This window comes from Saimiri boliviensis, chromosome 10, assembly GCF_048565385.1.
Source record: "Saimiri boliviensis isolate mSaiBol1 chromosome 10, mSaiBol1.pri, whole genome shotgun sequence".
NCBI lineage: Eukaryota > Metazoa > Chordata > Mammalia > Primates > Cebidae > Saimiri > Saimiri boliviensis.
The window spans coordinates 55,936,395-55,963,423 of record NC_133458.1 but is presented as its reverse complement, the minus strand read 5'-3'; the positions used below and the strand labels follow the sequence as shown (position 1 = coordinate 55,963,423).

Here is a 27,029-nt window from a genome sequence, read left to right as displayed (position 1 = left end):
AGAGAAGAGAGCACAATGATTAATGTACATGTATCTTATGTTGTTAAAGTTTCAAAAAATGATAAAATTCTGTTTCCACAACAGATTAGAAATATTTTTCTTCGGGGAAAAAAAGTGATGAGCTACATAAATAGAAGAATCAAAAGTGGGTGTAAATGATGAATGCTTCACTGTTCCTGAGAAGTTGTTTTTCTCTGATGGCCAGAAAATAAGCCGAAAACTGGTCTTAGGATTTGTAGAAACTTAGACAAAATAAGTTTCTGGACTTCCTTTCAGATTAATATTCAACACACAAGTTACTGAGCACTTACATGCGAGGCAACTAGAAACTGGGGACACTGAAATTGATAAGACAGATTTGACCATCAAAGTCATTATAATAACTAGTTATATTTTTTGTCCTACTATGTTGCTTATTTACAAATCCAAACTGTAATTATGCATTAGCATCAAACAATTTAGCTAATACAAAAGAATTGAGACAATGTCAGAGCATCTATATACATTAGGTGATCTCCCCTTAATACCATACTCTGATTACATTAGATAGTATCAGAGTTATGGTTAATTGTCCCTCCAAAATACCATTGTAATTTCCTTTATTTGTGTAATTAAACTAGAATATATGTGGCACATTAAAACAGAGCTGAAATAAGATTGCTTAAATGACGGCATTTTGCTTTGGGACAAACAAAACATTTCTGGAAAATTCATTATCTCTTAAGTAGGCATGGTTCACAGATTTTTAAAATACTTATTTAATTTATGAGATTGGATCTTATTTGTTTATTTTTATCAAGTGCACTATTTTAGTATTCTTGATTTATATTTTTAGAGTAAAAAATTTACCAGCTAGCATGCTTTTTAATCAGATTTTATAGTGCAAGTCTCCCCTGATAATTTCTAAGGACAATTTGTTGTCATCAGAAGATACACTAATTGATGTTGAATCTCTAAATGATATAGCACTAGTAATTTTACATAAGATTTTTCTCAGATATAATCCTGGGACAGTTGAAGGTTTATGGCCATACACACAAAGCTATCCATGAAATATTTCCAATTAACAACTGTACTTAAGTTCTATCCGTGCTTTTACTTTTATTATTCACATTTATTGGACTTTTCAGCTGAAGTCTACCAAACAGATAAACAGAGTATATCTCTAAGGAATCTTCTCAGTATGATATATTTTAAAATTAAGAGGAGAACAGCTCTTCCACATGGGAAGTCTGGCCAGTTGGGAGTGCAGGAATGTCACTCAAGGAAGAGGTGTAAGATGAAAGGGACAAGAGAAGAAGACCAGAGCTCTGAGGGGTGTGATAATCCATGTGTAACACAGGTGTGGTTAAAAAGCTAAGTGAAATGGATCCCTCATGTCAATGAAGCTGTACAGACAAAAAAAAAATGCTTAAGATAGAGATGGTCCACAGTATGGCAGAGGTGAAGAGAAAAAGACAGCACAGAAAGAATCATGGGATTGTGGAAGAACAGAGAGGCTTGGGTAATTATGGTAGGATTGAGGGTAAATGAAGACATTTAGTACTGATCATGTATTCAAATAACTTAATAAAATTATAAAGCATTAAATATAGATTTGACAGTGGGGTCAGATCTTTTTTGTTGTGGTTTTAGTGTGCTATTTTTTTTACAAGACGTTGACATGACAGAAAGGTATTCAGTTAACTTCAACCAACAAATATCTATGGAACAGGCTCTGTAAAATAAAACGTTGTTCAAGCCATGTTAGGACAAAATTTAAAAGGTAAAGATGAACACTCTCAAATAAAAAAGGTGAGGATTGTTGAAGTCAAGAATTGATGGGATCATAACCACAAATAAAGAAATGACACCATTTTCCAGGGAATCCGAAAACAAGTAACTCAGGATGTTTAAGAGAGCTGGAATCTCTATGCTCACATAAGATCAACTATAATAGTGTATTTGTGTTATTCTCAAATATATGAATTTAATGAGCAATAATCAGTTGTATAGGACATATCCCTATAAACGATTGTGTACTTGTGTGAACCAATAGCTCTAAGAATGCAAAAGAAGGGATCATTTCTGCCTAAGAAAACCAGATAAGGTGTGATGAAATGTTGAACATGGAATCCTGGCCATAGGAATAGAAAGTACTCCAAGAGTAATAAACTGGAGGAAGAGCAATAACCCAGGAGTACAGAGGGTTCAGCAAACCATAAGTTAAATATAATATTGACAGCACAGACTTCTTTAAGAGAATTAGTGGATCAGAGAACTGGTGAAAGACTCAGTACAGGTTGCAGAGGGCCTTAGTGCCTAGAAAAGGATTGATGCTTTATCAGACAGGCAGTAACAGTCTGAGCAAGATAAATCAGAACCAAAAGCTCTTTAGAGAAGTTTATCCCACCACATGTTAAAATCAAAAGGGAAAAACTCACAGTAAAGTACTTTCATCATAAATTTTATACTATGAAAACAAAACCTGAAAACTGCATTGATTTTTCTGAGCAGTGAAAAGTGCATAGGAAATTGTATGAGTATTTGCAAGGATAGTTGGGAAAAAAATGAAGCTATTTGTGTTAATAAGTGATTTCTTAATTAAGTAGGAAGTGAGTTGAAGGAACGACTCATAACAAAATGAATACAATAATGATGGTTTCTTTTCTCTGATTAGGTCAGAATGGCAACATTAAAAAAAATAAAAATAAAAACACCTCAATGTAGGATATTACACTTCCCTCAAAAATTATGGACTCTTTGATCAGCCCATCTAACTTAGTTCTATTCTTCCTTTAGTCTGACTAGTAAAATGTAATTTTAAGAGGAGAAAAATGTAGAAATGGTTTACCTATGAGCATTCTTAACAATGGAAATTATTGCCAAATCACTTGGTAACAGTTTTACATTTTAAACATCTCTTCACATTTGGCAGTTATCTGTGCAACACTGGAAATAATGGATAAGGGGTGATTTTCTTGGCTAGGAAATAACAAATGCAAAATGAATGAAAATCTTGAACTCAAGCATACTTAAAATGCTAGTTATGACTACATATTTCAAAAAGCTGTTACTATCACACAGAATCCTTAGAACCAAGAAGTTATTTAGCCTCAAAGTTTATTTTTAACTTAGACTCTCTTTCTTCTTCATAATTCTTAGATTTTTTAGAACATATCCAAGCAATAAGTACTATGAGAATTTCTCAATTCTGAGAATTCTGTAAATTTAGTTAATAGCATTTTTGGCCCTGTATGCCTCAAGAGAACGTCAAAATCCAAGCTCTAAACTTGGTGTCTTCCTGGATTCTTAGATTCTAGTGTTCATACATGCATTATTATGCTCAGACTTTTGTAACAAGTACCATAACTGAGGGGCTTAAACAACAGAAATGTCTTTTCTCACCGTTCTAGAATTTCAAGATAACACTGTTAGCGGGTTCAGTTTCTTCTGAGTCCTGTAAGAAAGAAATCCATGCCATGCCCCTTCTGGTGGGTTGCTGTCAATCTGTGGTGTTCCTTGGCTTTGTAAAAGCATCACCTTGATCTCTTCCATCATCTTCCCATGGTGTTCTCCTGATGTATGTGTCTGTGCCCACATTTCTCCTTTTCATAATGACATCAGTCATATTGGATTGGGACATACCCTACTCAGTATGACTTCATCTTAACTAATTACATCGGCAGTGATCCTGTTTCCCAACAAGGTGACATTCTGAGGTACTAGAAGTTGGGACTTCAACATATGTATTTAGGAGGAGACAATTCAACCAATAGCAACATGTAATAAATAGGTGGATATGGACATTCTTGGAGTTATCCTGCAGATCATCAGCTCATTTGAGATCATCTGTCTCTCATAGTTATCCAGAGAAATCAGAGAATGGACAGTTTTTATCAGAAGAGGAATTGTTTTCTACAGGTACCCAAGCTCTACTACTGGGGATCACCTCTTAGCCTACTTCCGTAATGTCTACTCTTACCCTAGCCCCAGTTCTCTAGCAGATGCTTTACCTGAGTCACCTAGGTAAATGCCACTTTTATGTTACCCCATTCCCTAATGACTTTCAGTGGCTTCTTGTTACCTGCAAGGTAAAATACAAGTTCTTAAGTGTGCCATTTAGAGTCTTCCATCCTCCCAAGCATCCCTACCATTTAATACTGTCAACCGTTGCATGTAAAAATCCAAAGTTCCAGCCAAATTCAGGCATTCACTGTCTTCTAAACACACCAAAAACTTTCTTATCTTTGCACCTTTGTTTATACCTATTTTTATCATCATAAGAAATCCTCTTTCTTTTAAATAGCCTATAAGCCTGACTGAAATACCACCTCCTCCATCACATGATTACTAAGCATAAGTTATTCCTGCCTCTCATCCCTGTAGTACTCATTTCTATAGCAATTGCTAATTCCTATAGCAGTCTTATAAGTTATCTTGTATTCATTTCTCTTTGTATTGCTAGATTTTTAAAAATATGTTTGTGTCTTACCTCCCTTGCTAGCCTGTAAAGATCTTGGGAGTAAGTAATTCTTTTTTGTTATTCATAGTGTAATACTTATTCTCAAATGTTATTGACATAATTAGGATTCATTCATTGTACTTTTTTTTTTTTTTGCCAGTGAAGTATTTTGTAGCTGTGTTTTTATTTCATTTAAATTGTTGAGCATCCATAGTTAGTTGTTACATCTCTAGTTCACAGAGTTTGATATTATCTCACATACAGTGGGGGTCAAGGGATTTGGATTCATCCCATAAAACTAGTTTATCTAGTCCTCACTTACCTTACTTAGAAAATTAGGAAGTAACACTAATATAGTTCTAAGGTTACTCTCAGATCTTAGATTCCACAATAGAAAGGCTTATATATTATATTTTAAAAAATACAATCTCTATGTATAGTTAATTGGGCATGACAAACTTTTATATGGATACATAGATGGATGGATTTATTAACTAAGTGTTTTTGCTTTTCTGTAAGTGCTGACTGACAGTTTAGTGACCTTCAATTATTTGTTTGGTTCTATAATCCATACTCTAACTACATTATAAATAGTTTAATTGATCTATTGAAAATAAAAACTAAAAAGTAATTTGAAGGCAATTCCTGTAATGCTACGGTAAGAAACTACTCCTAGCAGTGATTAGCTACAGGGAGCGAAATGAGGGAAATTAGGGGTAGTGGAATTTTCAATTTAATATTTTTTAACAGAGTACATACTACCTTCAAAATTAAACAAATAATAATTAGTCAGTTTTGGTGCCAATGCTATTTTTTAAAGAAAATGCATCAAGCTGGTGAAAATCAATAAAAATAAATATAAATACCTTCTTCCTCCTTCATATGGAGTCTTAGAAGCAAAGTGTCAAATCTAAAAGTGTCTGTGAAATACATAGATAGCTTTATTCATGTCCTCTCATAAGGATATGCAAAGTGGTTTTTCATGGTGCTCGTTTCAGTATCCTGTATACTAAAATTGTAACAACACCCAGAAGATTAGTATGGTCCTTGTGCAAGGGTGACACACGTAAAGCATCCCATATTACCATATTTTTACCCCCCAAAATGACAAAATGACACAAAGAAGCATTTGCAGGTGCTGAATATGTTTATTACTTAGACTGTGGTGATGTTATTATGAGTATTTGCATATATTCAAATTCATAAAATTGTGAACATTAAATGTATGCAATTTTTTCTTTTTCAATTATGCCGTAATAAAGCTGTAAATGTAAAATGTGCTTCCTCATGATAATTAGTGAAGAGACTAGTGTTTTGAAGATGGGAAAAAAGTAAAATAAATAAGTAACCCAAGAGAAGCAAAATGATATGTGGTACTTGGCATCTGAATTGACTAAATTACAAGTACATAAGCACTGAATATGATTCCAAATTTTCTGGAATATCAGATTAAGAAGAATTTCTTGGCTATATCATTTTAATTACATAATTTAAAACATCTAAATAATTCTATAGAGAAAAACTGTCTTGACATTGACTTAAAGGTAAAGCTCACTTTGTTAGTTCTTTTGTAAGGGATATTGGAACACAGAAGAGACCATGTCTTCAACTGCAGTTTTTAGAAAGGTGCACTTTGTTCAATGGACATTTCTTTTACGGAGGCTCTAATGGTACTGAGAGCATAATACTCAATCTTAACACGGTGGACTGAGTTATTCTTGCAAAGAACCAATAACAAGGCCTAGGCTCTTTGCTTTCTGATGATCTAATTGTGTCAATGTTTAACTGGAAGAATTGAAATTTCTGGCTCATTAATGTTTCCATCAGATTGCTTTGCAACACTTAAATGTATTATTATAAGGCCAGGCGCGGTGGCTCAAGCCTGTAATCCCAGCACTTTGGGAGGCTGAGGAGGGTAGTTCACAAGGTCAAGAGATCGAGACCATCCTGGTCAACATGGTGAAACCCTATCTCGACTAAAAATACAAAAAATTAGCTGGGCATGGTGGCGCCTGCCTGTAATCCCAGCTACTCAGGAGGCTGAGGCAGGAGAATTGCCTGAACCCAGGGGGCGGAGGTTGCAGTGAGCCCAGATCGCGCCATTGCACTCCAGCCTGGGTAACGAGAGCGAAACTCTGTCTCAGAAAAAAAAAAAAAAGTATTATTATAAGGTGAGCATGGCATGTGAGACCAAGAAAGTAAGGAACTTAGTAGGTAGGTCTGCCCTCTTGTGGAGTTCTTACTGGGAATCAGCCTCTGGTACAGTACAAGTAAGCCACAAAGGTGATAGACAAGTTCAACAAAAGTGATTTAACTAACTAGATAGTGAAAACAAGTGGATCTGGAGTGGAGGAGCAGAACAATGATCCCAGGGCCAAGATAGCATGGGGGGGCAGCCAGTATAAGAAGTTATCCAGTTCTCCTTTCTGCAGCAAGATAATGTAGATGCCCAGCAGCTTGCCAAGATACTGGGGAAGAAGTTAAGACAGACATTGGAAATCCACATCAGTTCAACCTATTGGAAATTCAGCTGAAGAGTTCAACCTGTTAGAACTTCAACCTGTTGGGTTTTGAAGTGGTGAAGGGTTGAAAGACCAAGACTGGGTTTAATCACAGTTTGTTATAGGAGCCCCATCCTGGTCTTCATGAACTAGGCTCTATTGGCCATTGCCAATAACGGCACACTGCTTCCTTACACAGGAGTGCTGATATTTATGAACCATCACTTTCTAAAGTAAAGGTATTTTTAATGACAGGAAGATATGGCTGCTTTTTATTTTTGTTGGTAAAGCCCTCTTTATACCAGATTCTGAGGGCCAGTACAGAGATTAACCAAATTGTTCTTTACTTGTATTCTTCTATCATCTTGTCCAACAAATAATCCAAGAAGTATCACCTGTTGCTTAAGGGTGGTGTTTTTATAAATAAACACAACTCATTATTTCTACAAATGTCAATGTGGAGAGGAAGGAAACTGACATTTATTAACCTTCACCTGTGAATCAGATATGCCGCCAACCACTAATACCATTCCCTAGATAATTTAAACAAAAGCTCAGAGACGGTTACTAATTTGTTCATGATCTTATGCTTAGAACCTGGATCAAATCCAGGTCCATTTAATGCCAAAACATTTATTTCCACTGAGTATTACTGCTCAAAAAAAAAAAATTGTAATTGTCTCTGACCCTATATGTACTTCAGGTATTTCTTGACCCAGTGCTTACAACGTAAGTGCTATGTGTCCAAATTTACCTTCTATGTTACTCTAGATTTAAGGATCTTTCCACTAGAGTCCTGTGTTTTCAGATGAAGACAAATGGTCAGTTTTAGTGGATATAGCTTATAAATCATTTTTATAATAGGTGTTTTCCTCATACAGCAGGTTCTAATTTCCAAAGCTGACCTTATGCCAGAGTTCGCATATTCAACAAAATGGCTAAAAGCTTCTCCAGGATCCAGGACTAGTGTTGGTTCCTTTCATGAAACCTCAGGTAAATGACCATCCCAGAGACACAAGTTTGGATCAGAGTTTAAGATAAAAGGCTAGATTTGAGTTGTGAAGCCCAAAGGCATTTCTGGACATTCATATATGCACGTTCACCACGTACACTATTCTGCCTTCCCCAGCCGTACACCCACCCACCCAGGAAATTTGTGTACAAAATCTTATCTAGGAAACAACAACGCGTTCAATAGACAAATAGTTTTTGAAAACTGGCAGCCAATTAAAACCAAAATCCCATTAGAAAAAAAATGTGAAAGAAAGCTACAAACTTGCCATTGATGAGCATTTATAAGAAAAATGTTGCTACAGACCAGATATGAGAGCTGTCACCTAAAGTTTTACTATGCATTGAAAATTGTAATAAAGCTTTTACTACTATGAAGGAAGACCATGAATCATAAGTACAAGAACTCAAGGCAGTGGGAGGAAATAGAATTTCAACTGGCAGAATTCAGTGAAATGGAAGAAACAAACTAAAACCATCTCTGAAATATGAAAGAATTACAAAGAGGAGACATGAGAACAGACACTGAAGAAAACACAGCAAATACATAGAGGATATAAATGAGGCAAGGCGAGAAATCAAAATTAAAATGGAAGATATAAAGAATTAGGGAAAAATGACAGGTACAAAGCCAGACAAAGCAGAAGCTATATATTCATAATCATAATCCATGGAAAATGAAACCAAAACTAATGGAACAGAACAAATATTTAAAATACAATTTGAGGGAAAAATGTTAAAAACAGAAAAAGAATAACCATATCTATTGAAAGCATATATTACACAGCAGTGAAAACTGACCCCAGTCAATGCTAAGATATATCTTTCTGCTACATACTCAGGATATACGTATTTAAGACATATTCTAGTAAATTCATTAGCCTTTATGATGCAAAAAGCATCTTTTAAATAGCCAACCAAAAATATCATATTATTAACCAGAAAAAAAAAAAAAAGCCTCAGGCTGACCTTTGATTTCTCCTTGTGTGTATTCAGCACTAGATGCCAGTGGAACAAAACCTCTGACATATTCAAGGAAACAAAGTTTAAGCCTAGGATTTTATGCCCAGCAAAGATGTTTGTTAATATAAAGCCACAAACAATACAGAATGTGCCACAACTCAAGAAATACTGCTCACATACGAGAGACTGAACTTCAGCCAATCAAGGGATGACAAGGAAAACTTTAGCAAAATGGCTGGTGATAAGCCTTTAATATACTTAGTAGAACTGAGACTAGAAGAAATGTGTGGATTCAATGAAAAAGTCCAAAATAAATTGTATATGCCCATTGAAAATATACAAATAACCAAAAATCGGGAGAGTAAAACAGGAAGAATTTTAGTGATTTCTCAAACAAACAAGCCTATGTAACTACCATATGTAGAAACCTGTGGGTACAATATTGACTGATGGTATCATCTGTGACATTGTGAAGTCAAAGTATATTACATAAAGCTGATAAATTAAGTAATAGAATTATAATATATTATGGTTGTATCACTTAATGGTACAAAACAATAAACATTGTTTTAAAAAATCATGTGCGATTACTAAATAGCTAAAAATAGAAATGTTTGATGATTTCGCATGATAATACTGAATTTTAAAATTATACATCTAAAACTTGCATAGCCCTTTAAGTAGAATGATGAGGTGAGTATTTTTTTTTCTACCAAGAAGATACTCTGCAAATAACTTAGGGTGAAACATAACCAAAAAATAGATATTATTATTTTTCCTTGTACTTATTTTCTAGAATAGTTAGTGTATTGCATGAAAGTATGGTGAAGTTGAAGATAATAAGCCTAAAGAAAGTAATTGTACAATAATATCTACTGACTTTGTCTAACACCACTTGAGTGGCTGTAGAATCAATTTCTTTTCCTTGACTCGGAATGCTGAATCAAGAATCAATGAAGCATTGTCTCTTAGCAGGAAGTGGGAGTACCCCGCATAGGTTGACAGGGAAGTTTTCTTTCTCTAGACGTGACTGCAAGGCTCTCCCATCACTTACATTGTTATATAGGGGAACTCCTAGCTCTTTCATCTCAAGGGAGCAAAAATATGTTACAACATTTAATATGAGATACAACATATTTGGGGGTCCAAACACCTTTGAGAATCTGATGAATGCAGTAGGATCTTTCTCCAGAAAGAATGTACGTGTCACATATTGCCTGTAATCCTATGGGATTCACAGGGCTCCCTGAAGCTCATCCAAAGAGACTCTCAAAATATATGGACTCCAGGTTAACGACACTGGTTTTACAAGTTCTTTAGACTTTGGTCAGAATTTTCAGTGTTAAACTTGCTGGTCAGAAATACAGGTGTTACTGCATGCTCTCATGGAAGGAAGGCTACTAAAATAGCATTCCCAATCCATGTAAGGTATCTTTCTTATTTATTTTAGTAGGAGTGACAGTCCTCTAAGTCTGGCTCCCGACAACCTACCTTAGAAATACCTGGATTCCTGTTAAAAATGGAGGAGGATTTGCTTGTTTCTAAACCACACACTAATCTAGAAAAGACAGATGCAACTGCAACAGCAAAGCTTCCCCTGCTTCTCCAAACAGTACGTAGAACAGCAACAAATAAACAACCCCGCCTGTAGTCTCACTGACTCTGAAATGAAACATTCCAGAGCTGCTGCAATAGGTTACCAAGGGGAATAATTAATCATTATGAATCCAAATGTGTTTTTTTGTTTGTTTTGTTTTTCTATTTTAAAGTGACTAGCATTTTGAGAACATTTACCCCATGCCAAGCCTACAGGTAGACACTGTCACAAAGGATGTTTTATGTTCATTGTTGCTCAATCATCACTTGTCCTAAAAATAGGAAGATGTTCCTGGGTCACTAGCTTTACTCATTTGCATGTAGCTCAGCATGGTAGCAATGCTGAAACAAGCACACACGGGTGTCTGAATAGTAGGCACACACCACATCACAATTAAGGGTTCAATTACCCATGTGGCAGCTAGGCAGGATGGAGCCGTGTGTTAGTTCTGTCTTTTAGCCAGAGGTTAGAACATGTCTTAAGAATGAGCATTGTCCTACATGGTTAACTGTATGGGATTATAGTTCAATTTGGAAAACACAAAGTACTTTTTTTCCCCAACATATTTTCACTATTGTGTTTTTTAAAGAAGTGATCAAATAGGTACCCAAAATAAAGGAATGTTAGGATTTACAGATTAAAATGGTCTCTTTTCATTGCACCAGGAAAGACTGGTGGAATTTTGATCTCAAACTTGAACCAACTGCTCGGATTACTTCATTCAAGTCTGAATGCCTCTCTTTTGGCACTGCTGACTTATGCTATAGATCTGTCTCTTTGCAATTTTCTTTATCTTCATGTAAAGTGAAACTCTGGACATGCATAGCTCTGCACACAATATTTAATTTGGTACTCTGTGCCTGGCAGGGCTGATGCAGCAGAGTCTCACATGCTCCAGTTTCTTATTGCACTTCTATAGAATTCACAATGAATTTCACAGTGGAATGTACAACATAAAGTGTTCTCAATTTGACACATCTTTTAAAATAAAAAGATCACTTGAAAAGTTTGTAAATTCAGATAAAGTGAACAAGATGGACTTTCGATGTTTCTCCACTAAGGGTCTTAAAAATAGAATTTTCATCTGGTTTTAATTTCAGATGTCACCATTTTTAAACAAATGTTATTGTGTATATCAGGTTATAACATGGTGTTATGTGATACATATAGATAGTAATGTGATAGTCAAGCAAATATATATATATAATCTCGCAGTTAGTTTTTTTTTTTTTTCTGTGATGGAAGCAGCTAAAATGTATTTAATTAATAAAAGTCCTGGGTATAATTTCATTAACTCTAGTCCTCATGTCCTGTGTTAGGTCTCTTGATTTGTTCATCTTACATGGCTGCTACTTTGTATCATTTGACCTACATGTCCCGTCTTCTCCTTATCCTCCTAACAACTGTTATTCTCTATCTCTGTATTTTTATTAACCCTTTAAAAGGAGATTCTGCCATTTGCCACAACATGGTTGGACCTGAAGGACATCATACTAAGTAAAATGAGCCAGACATGGAAAGAAAAGTATTATATAATCTCACTTACAGGTGGAAGTTTTAAAGAAGTCAGATGTTCATATTTAATTATTGAAAGCTACTGTTAGCATTAAAAACAAAATATACAATTAACTCAGCCATCCTAACACACACTATTTGAATTTCCTCTATCCTTCTGATTTTATCAATACATATATTATAAATGAAATACTATACTGGCAAACATCATATTTTTTCTTATATATATTTGTTTTTATTTTCATATTGATCATTATTTAAATTATATAAATTATAAGAGTAATTAATTCCATACTGTTAGATAAATTATCCTAGTTTTTATTTTTATATGTAACTCTACCATAAACAGTTTATGGCACTATACAACATGCTGATGTTTAAGAGCTTGGGCTTTGAAGTTGGGCAAATTAAGCTTCTCTTGATAGTGGTGTGGCTATTTAACCTCCCTGAGCCTCAGTTTACCTGTGTCCTAAATGGTTACAGAATAGTATCTTCCTGATAAATTTAACCTGAGGATTAAATAAGATAATGCATGTAAACCAATATATTGTAAATGTTCAATAGTTGTTAGCTATTATTATGACATAACACTTTTTGTCCTTCTTAATTATCAATTTGAGTTGATTTCCCAAGAATGAAAATATTGATTAAATGATGTGGAGCCTTATTAATTTAGTTATAATATAATTGAATGTCTACTCTATATTAAGTGCTGAAAGAAAGTGGTGAACAGTCAGGTGAGGCCCCCAAATAAGAGTGTTTGCAGTTTGGAAGAGAAGATAGACATTACATGAAGTCATTATATTTGAATACAGCATTGCAGAAGAGAAAGTACAAGTGTTAAGAAATAAAGACCAAGGAGATATATATTGTCTAATTAACTTCCAAACTATTTAACATTTTAAATAACATGTGAGAGCAATGCACTAGTTACCAAAATTCTCATTTTATTTCATTTGGTTGATCTTCGACCTCTGATATCTTTTCTTCTGCTTGGTTGCTTCAGATATTGAAACTTGTGTATGCTTCACGAAGTTCTCGTGTTGTGTTTTTCAGCTCCATCAATTCATTTATATTCCTCTCTAAGCTGTTTATTCTCATTAGCATTTCATCAAACCTTTTTTCAAGGTTCTTAGTTTCTTTGCATTGAGTTAGAATGTGTTCTTTTAGCTCAGAGAAGTTTGTTATTACCCACCTTCTGAAGCCTGTTTCTGTCAATTCATCAGACTCATTCTTTATCCAGCCTTGTTCCCTTGCTGGTGAGGAGTTGTGATTCCTTGTAGGAATATAGGCATTCTGGTTTTGGGTGTTTTCATCTCTTTTGCACTGGTTTCTTTCCATCTTTGTGGATTTATTTACCTGTGGTCTTTGTAGTTGGTGACTTTCAGGTGAGATCTCTAAGTGGATGTCCTGTTTGTTGACGATGAAGTTATTTCTTTCTGTTTCTTAGTTTTCCTTCTAACAGTCAGGCCCCTCTGCTGTAGGACTGCTGGAGGTCCACTCCAGACTCTGTTTGTCTGGGGATCACCTGCAGTGGCTGCAGAACAGTAAGGGTTACTGCCAGTCTCTTCTGTTATCTTTGTCCCAGAAAGATACCCACCAGATATCAGCCTGAGCTTTCCTTTATGAAGTGTCTCTGGATATATGGGGGTCAGGGAGCTGCTTGAGGAGACAATCTGTCCTTTATAGGAGCTCAAGTGCTGAGCCGTGAGCTCCATTGTTCCGTTTAGAGCTGTTGGGCAGGTATGTTTAAGTCAGCTGCAGCAGAACTCATAACCACCTTTTTTTCCCCAGATTCTCAAAATTCTCAATAGCTGTTAGCTCAGTTTTTTCATCTCTACCTTAATATCTGCAAAATAAATTTTGTCAAATAGATTTACCCATCTTTTGTTCACTAAGAATGTGGCTGTATACTTCAGAAAATAAAATTATATTACTATATATTTTGGATTCTCCTTTATTTCCTATATTTTTACTATTTTTCTGATATTAAGTATTGTGGTTATTGTACTAAAGTTTTACAGTTTTACATTACTACATACATCTTGCCTTTCCTTTATAATTTCTTCCATTGATTCAATATTTATGCTTCATTTTCCAAGGATCTTTTCATTCTTGACCTTGAAAGTTCTCTAGCTGTATCTAAAAATGCCACCAAGATCACAGCAGGCATTTTCTCCCTTTTCTATACATAAACCATGGTCACTGATGTTCACTCAAGCACTGTGCAAAGAATTAAATTGCAGCTTGAAGATACAACCTAAACACTCTGCTCTGATAAAAATAAACTATGTTAAAGTCATCATAGATCTTTTCATTTTTGTTAAGAAAAAGTGATTTATGTTGTCAGTTTTGTAAAATCTTCAGACTATCTTCATGCTTTAGAGGGTGAACTCCCCCACAGAATAAGTGACCCTTAGAATTTACATTTATATTTATGTTGTTCTTTTACAAATATGATTCACCAATTCATATCTCAGCAATGTAAACCAAAAACCAAAGCACTTGTGCTTGACAAATTTCAACGTGAATGTTACCATAGAGACTTTTTCTTAATATTTTACAACCAGTCCCTTCGGACCATGTTCGAATGTTCTTAAAGTAGCTCATGAAAATTGTTTATAATTATACATGTCATACATACATAATTGAATTATACTTTCAAGAATAATCTGATGAAGACTGATAGAGTACTAGAATTTAATCAGTCCTGAGAAGAGAGTATGTCATTATTACACTTTACCAAATACAGACATTTGATGGAAGCATCACATGGTTATCATTTTTATATTTCCTGTATTTAAATTCCCAACTAAGCTCTCCAAAATTGCAAGAGCAATATGACCAGAGGTAAATATTGTCATACAACAACATTACTCTTTCTAAAAGTATACCATAATTCTTTCAAGTAGGTACTATACTTGCTGGGCATACATAGGTGTGGTTCAAGTGAGGGTCACCTGATAGTCTGACTCAGGGCAATATTCAAATTGTTTAACAGTCAAGGCCTCCAGTGATACCAGATATTACTTTCTTGTAAGTGTATTATTCAGAGATCAAGGGCAGGGGCTTTTAATGAAATTATAAATGACTTATGAAAAAGAGAGAATTACAAAATAGTCCTAAATTAAATACAATTAAAATTCAAGGTGATACTTTTCAACCTGATAACTAAAATAATCATTCTATTACTTGATCCTTAACCATGCTTACTGACATCATCAATATGTAAATGTTATACCAGATACTTGGAAATCCATTATATTATATCATATTCTCACCCCAGTGAGAATATGGTAGCATTAATTCTGCTTTATGAATAAGGAAATGGAACACTAATGTTATATAAGAGGTTAACTGGCAGAACCAGAATGTGAATCTGATTTCCTAACTTCAAATCCTTTCCTCAATGTCACAGCTGCCTCTCAAATGTGTTTACTAGATGTGTATAGAGATGACATGGATGGGTTCCTGGGTGAATCATTAGATAGCAAATCTATTTCATCATTCTTTCACAGTGTATTATTATCCTTACCTCTAAAATACTAAATAAAATAATAGATTTTTTGGAAAGTAAAAATGTTCTTTTATCAAAGTAAAGTTTCCAGAGGATATTAGAAAATAATTTTTAAAATTTGATTACTTATAAAATTCCTAGGAGAATATAGTGACCTGCTACTATTAAAAAAATACTTTTCTTCCACTTGAGTTATTTGTGTTATTATTTTCAATTAATTTATATTTATGTATTTTAACTCCATTTTCTTTTTTATTTTTGTTTAAAGTGAAAGTGTTTTGAAAATGACTCTGGTTAACAAATTAATTAAACATTCAATAAAATCACCTTTATGCCTACATCAGTAATTTAAATGAATCATGTTTGGAAATTTTTTAAAAAAGAAAAAGTAATAAGTTTCAGAGCTTGAATTCAATACCTGACAAAATTCCAAGCCCTTATTAAGCAATTGCATAATAAGAAATTGTAAAATAATTAGGAATAAACCCAAATGCTGTAAAATGGATTGGTAGGCTTGTAGATAAGAGGCATTCTATAGATATGCTGTTTATGAACTGAAGGTCATTTGATGTCATTATTGAAAAAATGAGTACTGAAAAAGAATCTGATGAAACTGTATCTAACGTAAATTGCTTAACAGATTGGTACCGGTTGAGAAGAAGTGGGCTGTAGTGGGACTGGATGAGAACTGTACTGACAAATCACGTTCGTGAGCCTGCCCAAGTCTACATTGTTATTTTTTCCAAGTATTTGGATGGGGATATAATCAACAGGGTTTTCATATTTGTGTGTATCAAACATTGGAATAGACAGTCAATCCCTATGTTTATTTCCTACAGTTAGCACTCTAAAGGAACAATGAATGAGTTTAACCAAAAATAAGACATTGGGAACGACGAATGTAAAATCCTAACTTAGGTACACAAAGGTAACTGATTAAATACAAGAGAAGGTATATAGGAATTATCAAGAGTGTATGTACAAATAAAATGCCTAGAATTATAGTTTACTGCAAGCACAATAGAAATTAGTACTGGGACTTATGTATCCACAAAAATAGTGATTTACTGCTCTACTGAATATGACTTGTTTGAAAGAAAAGAACTAATATTTCTTATGTACTCCCTACTTATTAAATCCTACCTAGGATCCCATAATTGTTCTTGACTTTACGTTTAAGAGGATTAGCAGAAATCTGGAATCTATTCACAAAAGGGCAATAAGTATGGCAAATGGTCTGGAAATCAAGTGCCACAAAACTATTGAATTAGGGAGTAGTTTGAAGAAGAAAGCAGAACACAGTATCTGCCTACTAAGTTTGAAAGAGCTACCAGGGATAGAGGAAATAGTTTGGATTATGACAATTGTCTACACAATTTAATAGTTCAAAACACTAGGGAGAGAAAGTGGTATAGTGATTAATTGCATCTGAATTTCAGGAAGACCACATTAGCAGGAACTGAATCTTTACTTCCTAAAGTGACAAGCTTTTCATTCCCTGAACTTTCTTGTATGAGAAACTGCTTTGCACTAATCAGCGCTTGGGGATCTGATCACTCAACTGAACCCTTCTGAGAGCTTCAGTGGGAATGGTAATAGTACCTACCTTATGAAGTGAGTATTAGGATTAAAGAAGATACTATGTGTTAAAGATTTAATGCAGTCCCTGGCACATATAAAGTGCTCAAAAATGATACCTTTTTTACTACTAGATGACAAATTTCCAAAGAGAAAACGTACTTTTAACATAAAGAAATGGAACTAGACAATTCTAAGCTGCCTTTTTGGGGCAAAAATGATACTTCTTTTTATTACTAGTTGACCTTGTATATTATTATATGACCAATTTCCAAGGAGAATACTGAAGAAAATGTGCTTTTATCATATAGAAATGGAGCTAGACAACTCTAAATTGCCTTCCAAATGGCAAAATCTAGAGATCCATGACTCATTGTGAGGCCAATCATTATATTTCTACAGTTTTCTTAAGTATACTTGTATTACGGTTCTGACGACCTTGAGCAAACATTTTTGTCTTTCTGGTCCATAAATAGACCCTTAATATGCAATCTATATGTAATAGTCAATGTGTGGGAAGTAATCTATATAAAGTAAGTTAATACGTATAGTTTCCATGTAACTGTATATTTCCAAATGCCTACATTAGTATTTTAGTAAAATGTGATATGTACAAATGCTTTTATTGGCATTTAAATTCAAATTTCTAAATATGGCTAGTATCTAAGGTTGTCAGTTTCCCTGAAATAATACATGGAATACATAAAAATGCATATATATATTTATTTATTTTAAAATTGATGAAACTTTGCATATTACGGAATCATTAACAAAACATCGAGGCATATAAATAACTTTAGCTGGACCACAAAGCCTTTAAATGTAGTAATTTAAGCCTGAAAATGGGAAGGGATAATAACTTCTAATAAATTGAATTATCTTTTACTTTGAAATTCAAGTATATGGTCACATCCTCTAGACCTACTGCCAAACCATTCCCAGTTTGTGTGAGTGGCAGCTCTTAACAGACACCAAAACAAATTATAGTACTAACAATTGAAAAATAATTAAAGAATGAATTAATGTCCCAGTTATATTCACCTCAGATTAAATTGTCATGAAGGAATGTCTAAATAACGACATCAAGTAAAACAGGGTAAAAATAGGCTTAAGGAATTTATTTGAAATATAAATTGTGATATACTCAAATGCAGACTGTTTTAGTAATAGCAACTTGTATTGCATATTTATACTCTGCCAGATGCTTCTAAAATTATAATATTTTATATTTAATGTTAATTCATAGTATGTATAATTTAATGCTCACAATAATCTTAGCCAAGAAAATTTCCACTTCATGTATGAGAAAACTGAGACTCCAAGCAATAACTCATCTAAAACAATATGAGTGCTAAACAAAGAATGTAGTATAAAACTTTGACTGAACACCCACACATGTGACTACTACCAACCACCATTTACAAAAAACTAAAAAAAATTATCATCAACTAAGGAAGCAATCCTCAGTATAAAGTAGCTCTCACTTTTAAGGAGGAATAACATGCAGGTTATTTGGGCTGGTCACGATGGCTCATGCCTGTAATTCCAGCACTATGGGAGGCCAAGGCAGGCAGATCACAAGGTCAGGAGATGGAGACCATCCTGGCTAAAATGGTGAAACTCTGTCTCTACTAAAAATAGAAAAAATTAGCCAGGTGTGGTGGCACACACCTGTAGTCCCAGATACTTGGGAGGTTGAGGCAGGAAAATCGTTTGAACCTGGAGGCAGAGAATTCAGTAAGCTGAGATCACGCCACTGCATTGCAGCCTGCATGACAGAGCAAGACTCCATCTTAAAAAAAAAAAAAAAAAAAAAAGAGATGCAGGTTATTTGTTACCGATGTGCAACAGTGAGGCAAGATGTATTTGATAATTCTTCATGGCACATTTAGTTTGTTTCCTTTCTTCCTGTTTGGATAATGATCTAGGTTTTAATATAAAACTTGGAACATCTGCTAAAGCCCATCTATTAGGGTGGTGCTTCATTAGCTTTGGATATTTTTTAAATCAATCCTAAATTTAGCAGCCGTAGGCCTTTGCATAAGTTTAGTCTTTTAAAAAGAGACACATCTATCTCTAGAATAAGTGGGTTGGAATTCAGAACTATTAAATGAAAGATGACCTTCTGTCTTGATTTTTAGTTTGCTAGGTTGCTGTTAACTATTGTATAAAACAGCTTTCAATGCTTAAAAACTATTAATATTTGATACAGTGCTTCTCCATTTACCAATCTCCACAATAATGTGATATGAGTAAAAATAATGCTTCGTATTTATGTAGCACATGTCTCCATGGAGCCCAGAGGATTTTGTTGATGGAATCTAAAAACGGCTTTGTCAGGGAGAACAGAAAACTAATATTTTAATTATATTGCAAGTATTAAAACTGACAGTGATTCTATGTGTGGCTACTAATGTGAATATTATGCAGTCAAATTGATATGGATGGCTTCTTCCAACCATCTTCATAATCAATAGTAACCACACTACTAAGAAATCCTATTTTGTATTTTTTTTTACTTTGCCTTGGCAATGTTTAAATATTATACGCATATACTTTCTTTTATTTAATAATTCTATTGTAAAAAGCCATGGGATGCAGAATTATAATTCTAAATATCTTCTAAGGCAATAAAACAAATAATTACATGTTACAATGTTTATCTTTAAAAACAGTCATTTTTTAATGTGAAAAGGCAGGCACTGTAATGTTACTGTGTTGTAAATTGAGATTTTTTAATGCATGGCTGCCTTTTCTGGATGGAAAAAAATCTATCTGTATACTAATGAAATGGTGACTCTCAAACCATAAGTTTCTTACCTCACCTCGATCTTTCCTCTGTGTCAGGTTATTATCCTAGGTAATGGGCTAAACCAGTACATGTGATTGTGTAGGATGTTGGAAGGAGAATAGCCCTGGATTATATCAGTGGTTCTGAAATCTTATCACCAGAATCATCTGTAGGACTTTTTAAACATACAGATTGATGGGTTTCACCCTTAGAGTTTCTAATTCAGTAGATATGGAGTAAGGCCCTCCACAGTTGTATTTATGCAAGTTCCTAGGTGATGCTAATGATGCTGGACCATCATTAGTTTGAGAACCAGTTGTATAATCAATTGAACTTTTGCCTTTTCATATACAGAGAAAGAGATAATTATAACTATATAGAAATTACATGCCACCCAAACTGTGTTTTGGAAGATTCAAGCACAAAAAGAGAGAGAAGAAAACTAAGCTATTTCTATTTAAAAAGAAAAATGTTAATTTTGGCCAAATATTAATACCAATTCTAAGATCACTCTCAGCCTAGGTTCTCTGTTTGCATTACATTTTAGTATTTCTTCAATAAATATTTATTGAGTACTTATGCAATAAGTGCTCAGAGAAAAAGAAACAGAGGAAAAGAAATTACTCCAGTGTCTGTGGAGCTGAATTTGCATTTGATGTTATTTTGCTTTAATATACTTACTGTGTCTTCAATTTTATTGCATGTTTCTTTTGATCCCTATGCTTACTACACTAAAATTCTTCTTTCCCTCTTCCTAATCTTAGTGCATAATTGGTAGCTATAAATATTTTCACATTTGTCTTGCTTCTGTGTCAGAGGCTGAAGAGGGTGGCAAAGATGGTTTTGACCATTGATAGCACTAAGGTTGGGCCACTGATAACTATGGGTCTTTGGACAGGAAGATATTCTTGATATTACAAGAAAAATAAGTATGACATTTAGTAAAATTAAATCATGGAAACCAAAACTGTATGTACCTAGGAAAAACAGTATTCAAGTTTATTGTTTTAATTTGCATCTATTTGATTATTAATAATGCAGAAGCTATATCTTACCCATCGTGTTGGCCAAATTTTCTTGTGGTCAATTTATAGAAATTGAAATAAAGATGTGCAAGGTAGTTACACACTGATATTTTTGAAATTATTGGTTTAAATAACAAACTATTTTGAAAATGTAGTTGAAACATCTCAGAGGAGGGACAGTTAAATTAATTATGCTATATGTTGGAATTTTCATACCATTTAATTATTGAAATTATAATTTATAAGGTAATTTAAAGATTAAGTAAATATTTGATACAAGATAAAAAGTACCAAACCCAAAACTTTTCTTCAACTTTCTAAATCTAAGCATACAGAAGAAAATGCTTGGAAAGAAATACACCAAATATTAACAGTGGATTTTTCTGCATTTTAAGTTATTTCTTTATCTTTGCATTTGACTGTGTTCTACAAATTCCGTCTAAAGAGTATGTTGTGTTTATTATATGACAAAAAGGTGTGTGTTTGTGTGTGTGTGTGTGTGTGAGAGAGAGAGAGAGAGAGAGAGAGAGAGAGAGAGAGAGAGAGACATTACCCTTATAGTATCCCTTTAGGCAGCGTATGAGGACACTTCTGAATTTAGAATTCTAAGTGCAAATGACAGTTATGGTTTGGCTTTGTATCATTAGGTAACCATACTCCTACCATTATTTCATTTTGTGATACATGTAACTGTTAGTGTTCCTGAACAGGTTAGACCTTATTATTATGTGTCAGGATTTCCCTTTATCATGTAAGAGAGAAGAAAGAATCAGAGTGGAACCTGTGTGTCCTGAGCAATCTCACCATCTCCCCTAGGAAACATATCAATTTCTCTGTCTATAAGTATTTCTTACAAATGTGGTCTTTGAGAAAATATTTCTAAGAGTCTACATGCTGCTCATATTCTTATCCATGACCAAATCCTCAGAATAATACTATCAAACACATGTATGGCATTTACCATATATGACCAGGAGCTGTCCAAATATTAATTGTCACTACTATCTTTGGAGGTAGGTTCCGGAAAATTGAGGCCGGCGGGTGATCAGCAGTTTACCCCAGGCCACATAGTTGAGAAGAGGTGAAAGCAGGATTCAAACCCACCTGGCTTGGCTCCAGAGTCTGCACTGCTTCTTAACATCATGTCAAGTAATTTTCCTTTTATGGTTCTACTTTACCTGCCTCAGACTTCTGAATATGTGAAAAGACCTGGAACTCATGATTGTGGTTTTAGAGTGAAAACATGTTCTTTCTTCTCCTATCAGAAGTTCGATGCCTGAATATAAATCTGTTGAACTCTATGAATTGTTAAGATCCCAGTACTCACTGTCATCATGCCTAAATAATGACTTTGGTACATGAGGGAGTCGCCATTCTCATCTCAAACATCTGTCCAAGCAGCTAAAATCCCAGCTGCACCATTTCATTATCGGTTGTGCAAAGATGTCAGGAGAGATTTTGCTTTTAAAAGTGACCCTGTACCTTTCAGTAATTAAAAGAAAATAGGGTGCATAGTATCTGAAAAATGTACCACTGGCACTGAACTTAATTTGTTTTGAGTGACTAATATTTTTACAAAGCGGTTTCCAAGGCATATTATTGCTACAACATAATTTATGCTTTTGGGAGTATACCTTTCTTAGGTCTTCTTAAAAACACTTTTCTTTCCTTATGAGATAGCACATAGCAATTAATGAAGTTTTAAAACATCAAAATATAAGCTCCTTTACATAGTTTTTCTTACACAGTTTCAACCCAAGGGAGGGAAAGTCTAGAATAAAAGCTATTAATGTAATAGTATAACTTGAGCTAAGTGAACAATCCTAATGTGGTAGTCTAGTTCTTTTCTTAAGAAGCCACCTTTATAACTATGGTTATAAACAATGATAATAATTTGAAAACCTGTAGAACTAACCATGCAAGCCTCATATTTTAAAAATCTAGAAGCTGTGCTTTAATAATTTGACATCTGGCCGGGCACGGTGGCTCAAGCCTGTAATCCCAGCACTTTGGGAGGCCGAGGTGGGTGGATCACGAGGTCAAGAGATCGAGACCATCCTGGTCAACATGGTGAAACCCTGTCTCTACTTAAAATGCAAAAAAATTAGCTGGGCATGGTGGCGCGTGCCTATAATACCAGCTACTCAGGAAGCTGAGGAAGGAGAATTGCCTGAACCCATGAGGCGGAGGTTGCGGTGAGCCGAGATTGCGCCATTGCACTCCAGCCTGGGTAACAAGAGCGAAACTCCGTCTCAATAATAATAATAATAATAATAATAATAATAATAATAATAATAATTTGACATCCATAGTTCTTTGTTCTTTCTGATACTTTGTTCACCAACTTTGAAGGAAAGGCACCACTTCGTTTCACAGTGTAATAAATGTTTTGTATATAATTTCCAAGTGTGTGTATGTGTGAGTGTTTCTGTGTGTTTGTACATTTCTTTTTTTTTTTTTTTGAGACCAAGTCTTGCTCTGTAGCCAGGCTGGAGTGCAGTGGCGCAATCCCAAGTGCAGTGGCACCTTAAATAAGGTGATTCACAACTGGAGAAAATAGCAATCTGGGGAGATGGTCAAATGTTAATATGAGTTGACGTGCAGAACCCCCCATTTCCAGCACTCAGTGAGGTTAAATATCATGTTGTGGAGTTTTGACAATAATGATGATAGCGATATTGGTTGTATATCAATCAGCTGTCTTTTATCTCAAACAGAGACTTTAATGGCCTTTACAAATAATGCCTTCCTATGAATATTGCCTTCCTTGTTAATGCATAGTTAGAAGATTTCCATTTTATACTCACAAAAACAAATGGACTACTGTTCCGTTTATGTATGTATCTGCTTTCTCCCCTTCAAATACGGACAATTTGAAAGCAACAGTTAACTCTTTTTTATATCTATCCCTCATGCTTTGCACAGTAACTGATACATCTGTTGGTTTTATCATAAAAGTCTGTTATGATTCGGGAAATACTAACAAAAGTAGGGCTGGTTTCCTAGGCCTGGCATCTGTAAAAACTTGCTTCTCCATGCTTTCTATAAAAATTTCAGAAACTCTCAAGAAGGACATTCTAGGCATGAGCATGAGCAAAGGGAGGGTTAAGATAACACGCAGTTTATGTTTAGGGACTGGTAAGATGGTGGGAGTGGAGGGCTAGGTGCTGGCCAACAGTAGCATGCTTAAGTCTGTGTTGTGGAAAGGATGGTCAAGGATGATGGATGGATAGGATCCTGCTAGAAGTTATTGGAGATAAGGAGACTGGTTAGCATCTGAAGATTTCCAGGGTGTATGTTTGTTTTATAATCAGGAAAGGAAAATAAGAGTAAGAATATATTTAGTTATTTGTCTCTCATCTTACAGACCAAGCTACATCTTAGATATAAGGAAATATTTAAGAGGTTATGATGGAAATAGAGTGTGAATGTGAGAAGAGTTGAAAATGCAAATTCTCCTGTTTTATGGAAGTTATCTGGAGTGATATTTCTTGTGTTTGTTTCTTTATATACTGAAAGGCATTTTGTTGTACTCTGAAAGGCTAGTAGATTTGTAACATGAAGATACTAAGGTTTTCAATGCCTTTTTAAAGAATGAAGATCACTGCGTTGTAAACTTGACCTCCTGAAAACTGTATTTATATAGTTATAGATGGATAGATAGATAGACATGTTGTGTCTATATACACGTACACACACACATACATACATAAATTAAAACATTTAAGGTAAGACCTAGGTTTTATTGACCGCTTAATACACGCTAGGGACAGACCTTTACCTAGTGCTAGCTTCAGCAGCACATACACTAAAATTTGAACAATACAGAGATTAGCATAGCTGTTGTAATTAAAGAAAAATAGAAAAGTAATAAAAATGTGAAAAAGATCTTTACATGTATTATTTCATTTAGCACTATAAAGTACGTACTATTATCTCCTTTTAAAATATGAAATAATAATAATAGTGCTTTGCCGTAAAAGGATTTGCCCTAAATCACATACTTGAGGAATAAAAGGAGCCAGAATCTAATCTCAAGTATCAGAGTCCAGATACTTTGTCTCTAGCTTCCCAGGAGCATCCCCAGGAATTTAAAACGAATCCACATGGCAGAGTTAAGCAGAGTCCTCTTCACTCAGGGAAGGCTTCGGTCTACCCCAGGTGCCCTGTTGCTGTCCGTCACATGTGCTCCAGTAGAAAACAGGCTCCCATGTACACCTTCAGGCTGTGTGGTCATTCATCATTTCTCATCTGAAACTACCGATTGGCTTTTGAGTGTCCTTGTCTCCATCTTACCCACTTCTAACCCCTTTTTCCTACTCTAGCCTGTGTGAGTTTTCTAAAATGCAAATCTTGTGTTAATTTCCCATTTAAATCCTTCAGGAGCTCTCCATTTCTTTCTGAATGTTGTAATTTCTGTCATGTGGCTCATAAACTCCTCTCTCGAGTCGACTTCGCCACTTCTGTCTCTTTTCTTTACACTCTCACACTCCACAGCTGGTCTCTCCAGATCCACATTTATTCCAGCTGGGCTTCACGCCCACTGCCAGCCCTAACTAGAACACTCTCCCCTCGCCTCTCACATCAAATTGCTCACGCTTCTAAGTCCCTTCTGTAGGACATTGCTCCTGAAGTCTCAAATTTTGGTTAAGTATTTCCCCTAGATATTCTAGTAGCATTTTCTACCTCCTTGTCATAGAATATCATGTAATCTGAAGTCTGATTACTTATTTTTATCTTCCATTTGACTGTAAGTTCATTGAGGAAAGAGGAGAATGCGATTATATTCTTCATACTTGTGTCCTCAATACTTGGTATACGATAGGAGCTCAAAATTGCTGTTGTGTAAATGAACAAAGGAAGACATCATTTAAAAGCTAATTGGGGCCAGGCATAGTGGCTCAATCCCAGCACTTTGGGAGGCTGAGGTGGGAGGATTGCTTGACCCCAAGAGTTTGAGACTAGCCTGGACATCATGGTGAGACCTTTCGCTACAAAAATTATAAGTTGAGGAGTAGTGGTATGTGCCTGTAGTTCCAGCTACTTGGGAAGCTGAGGTGGTAGGATCACTCGAGCTCAGGAGGTTGAAGCTCTAGCCTGAAGTGATCACTGCACTCCAATCTGGGGAAGAAACTAACTGGTAACACTTAAAGCACAATTTTAAGTGTTCAACAAATATAAAGTCATTTTATCCAAATAGAACTACTTTTTTTTTCCAGAGAGAGAGAGAGAGTCTCACTCTCTCACCCACAATGACAGTGGTGCAATCTTGGCTCACTCCAACTTCCACACTTCCAAGCGATTCTTGTACCTCAGTTTGCTGAGTAGCTGAGACTGCAGGCATGCACAACCACAGCCCAGCTAATTTTTGTATTTTTAGTAGAGACAGGTTTTACCATGTTGGCCAGACTGATTTCAACCTCCTGACCTCAGGTGATCTGCCCACCTCGGCCTCCCAAAGTGCTAAGATTATAGGCCTGAGCCATTGTGGCCAGCCCTAATTTTTTTTTTTTTTTTTTTTTTTTTTTTACTATTATTATGTTCACTCTGATGGAACACTTGCTTCACAGGGAGTTTAAATAGCTTCCCCAAGATCACACAGTGACAACAGTTGGCATTTCAACTTAGGTAGTCTGGCTTCAGGGTCTGGACTCTTAACTTCTGCTAAACTGGCTTTCTGAAGATTTAAGGTCAATAAACCAATGTATATAGGTGACTGGTGGCACTTCAGGGCATTGACAAGAGGGAAAACATGGAAGCTGGTTTTTGCTCTTGTCTCTACAACTGACAACTATGTGATTCTTGTGATCTCTCTGTACCTTACTTTAATTATTTGCAAAATTGGAAAACTGTGGACTGAGTGATCTCAAAGGTCCTTGTTCTCTAAATGAGGGTGATTTGAACCAGTTACTCGTTTATGCTGCTATGAAGCAAGTCATATATTAAAAAAAAATTACTAAATGACTATGAGCTAAAATAGGTACTCTAGGTCGCCTCTGCAGACATCTTCAGGCTTTTATTGCCACTGTTTGGAAAGTTCATAATCTCATCCCATTACTCTCTCATCAAGGAATTCCATTTGAGTAA

The 27,029-nt window shown here is 35.0% G+C and overlaps 1 protein-coding gene, 1 non-coding gene and 1 pseudogene across 12 annotated transcripts in view; all 3 read left to right on the top strand.

Annotated features, from left to right (window-relative positions):
- MAGI2 (membrane associated guanylate kinase, WW and PDZ domain containing 2) overlaps positions 1-27,029 on the top strand; it is a 1,426,516-nt gene that overhangs the window by 115,683 nt on the left and 1,283,804 nt on the right. The window lies entirely within an intron of this gene.
- LOC120365469 (U6 spliceosomal RNA) lies at positions 5,430-5,538 on the top strand. The gene has a single exon (XR_005580401.1). It is a non-coding gene; the product is annotated as a U6 spliceosomal RNA (small nuclear RNA).
- The window catches only part of LOC141580078 (uncharacterized), a 51,312-nt pseudogene continuing 38,247 nt past the window's right edge, over positions 13,965-27,029 (top strand).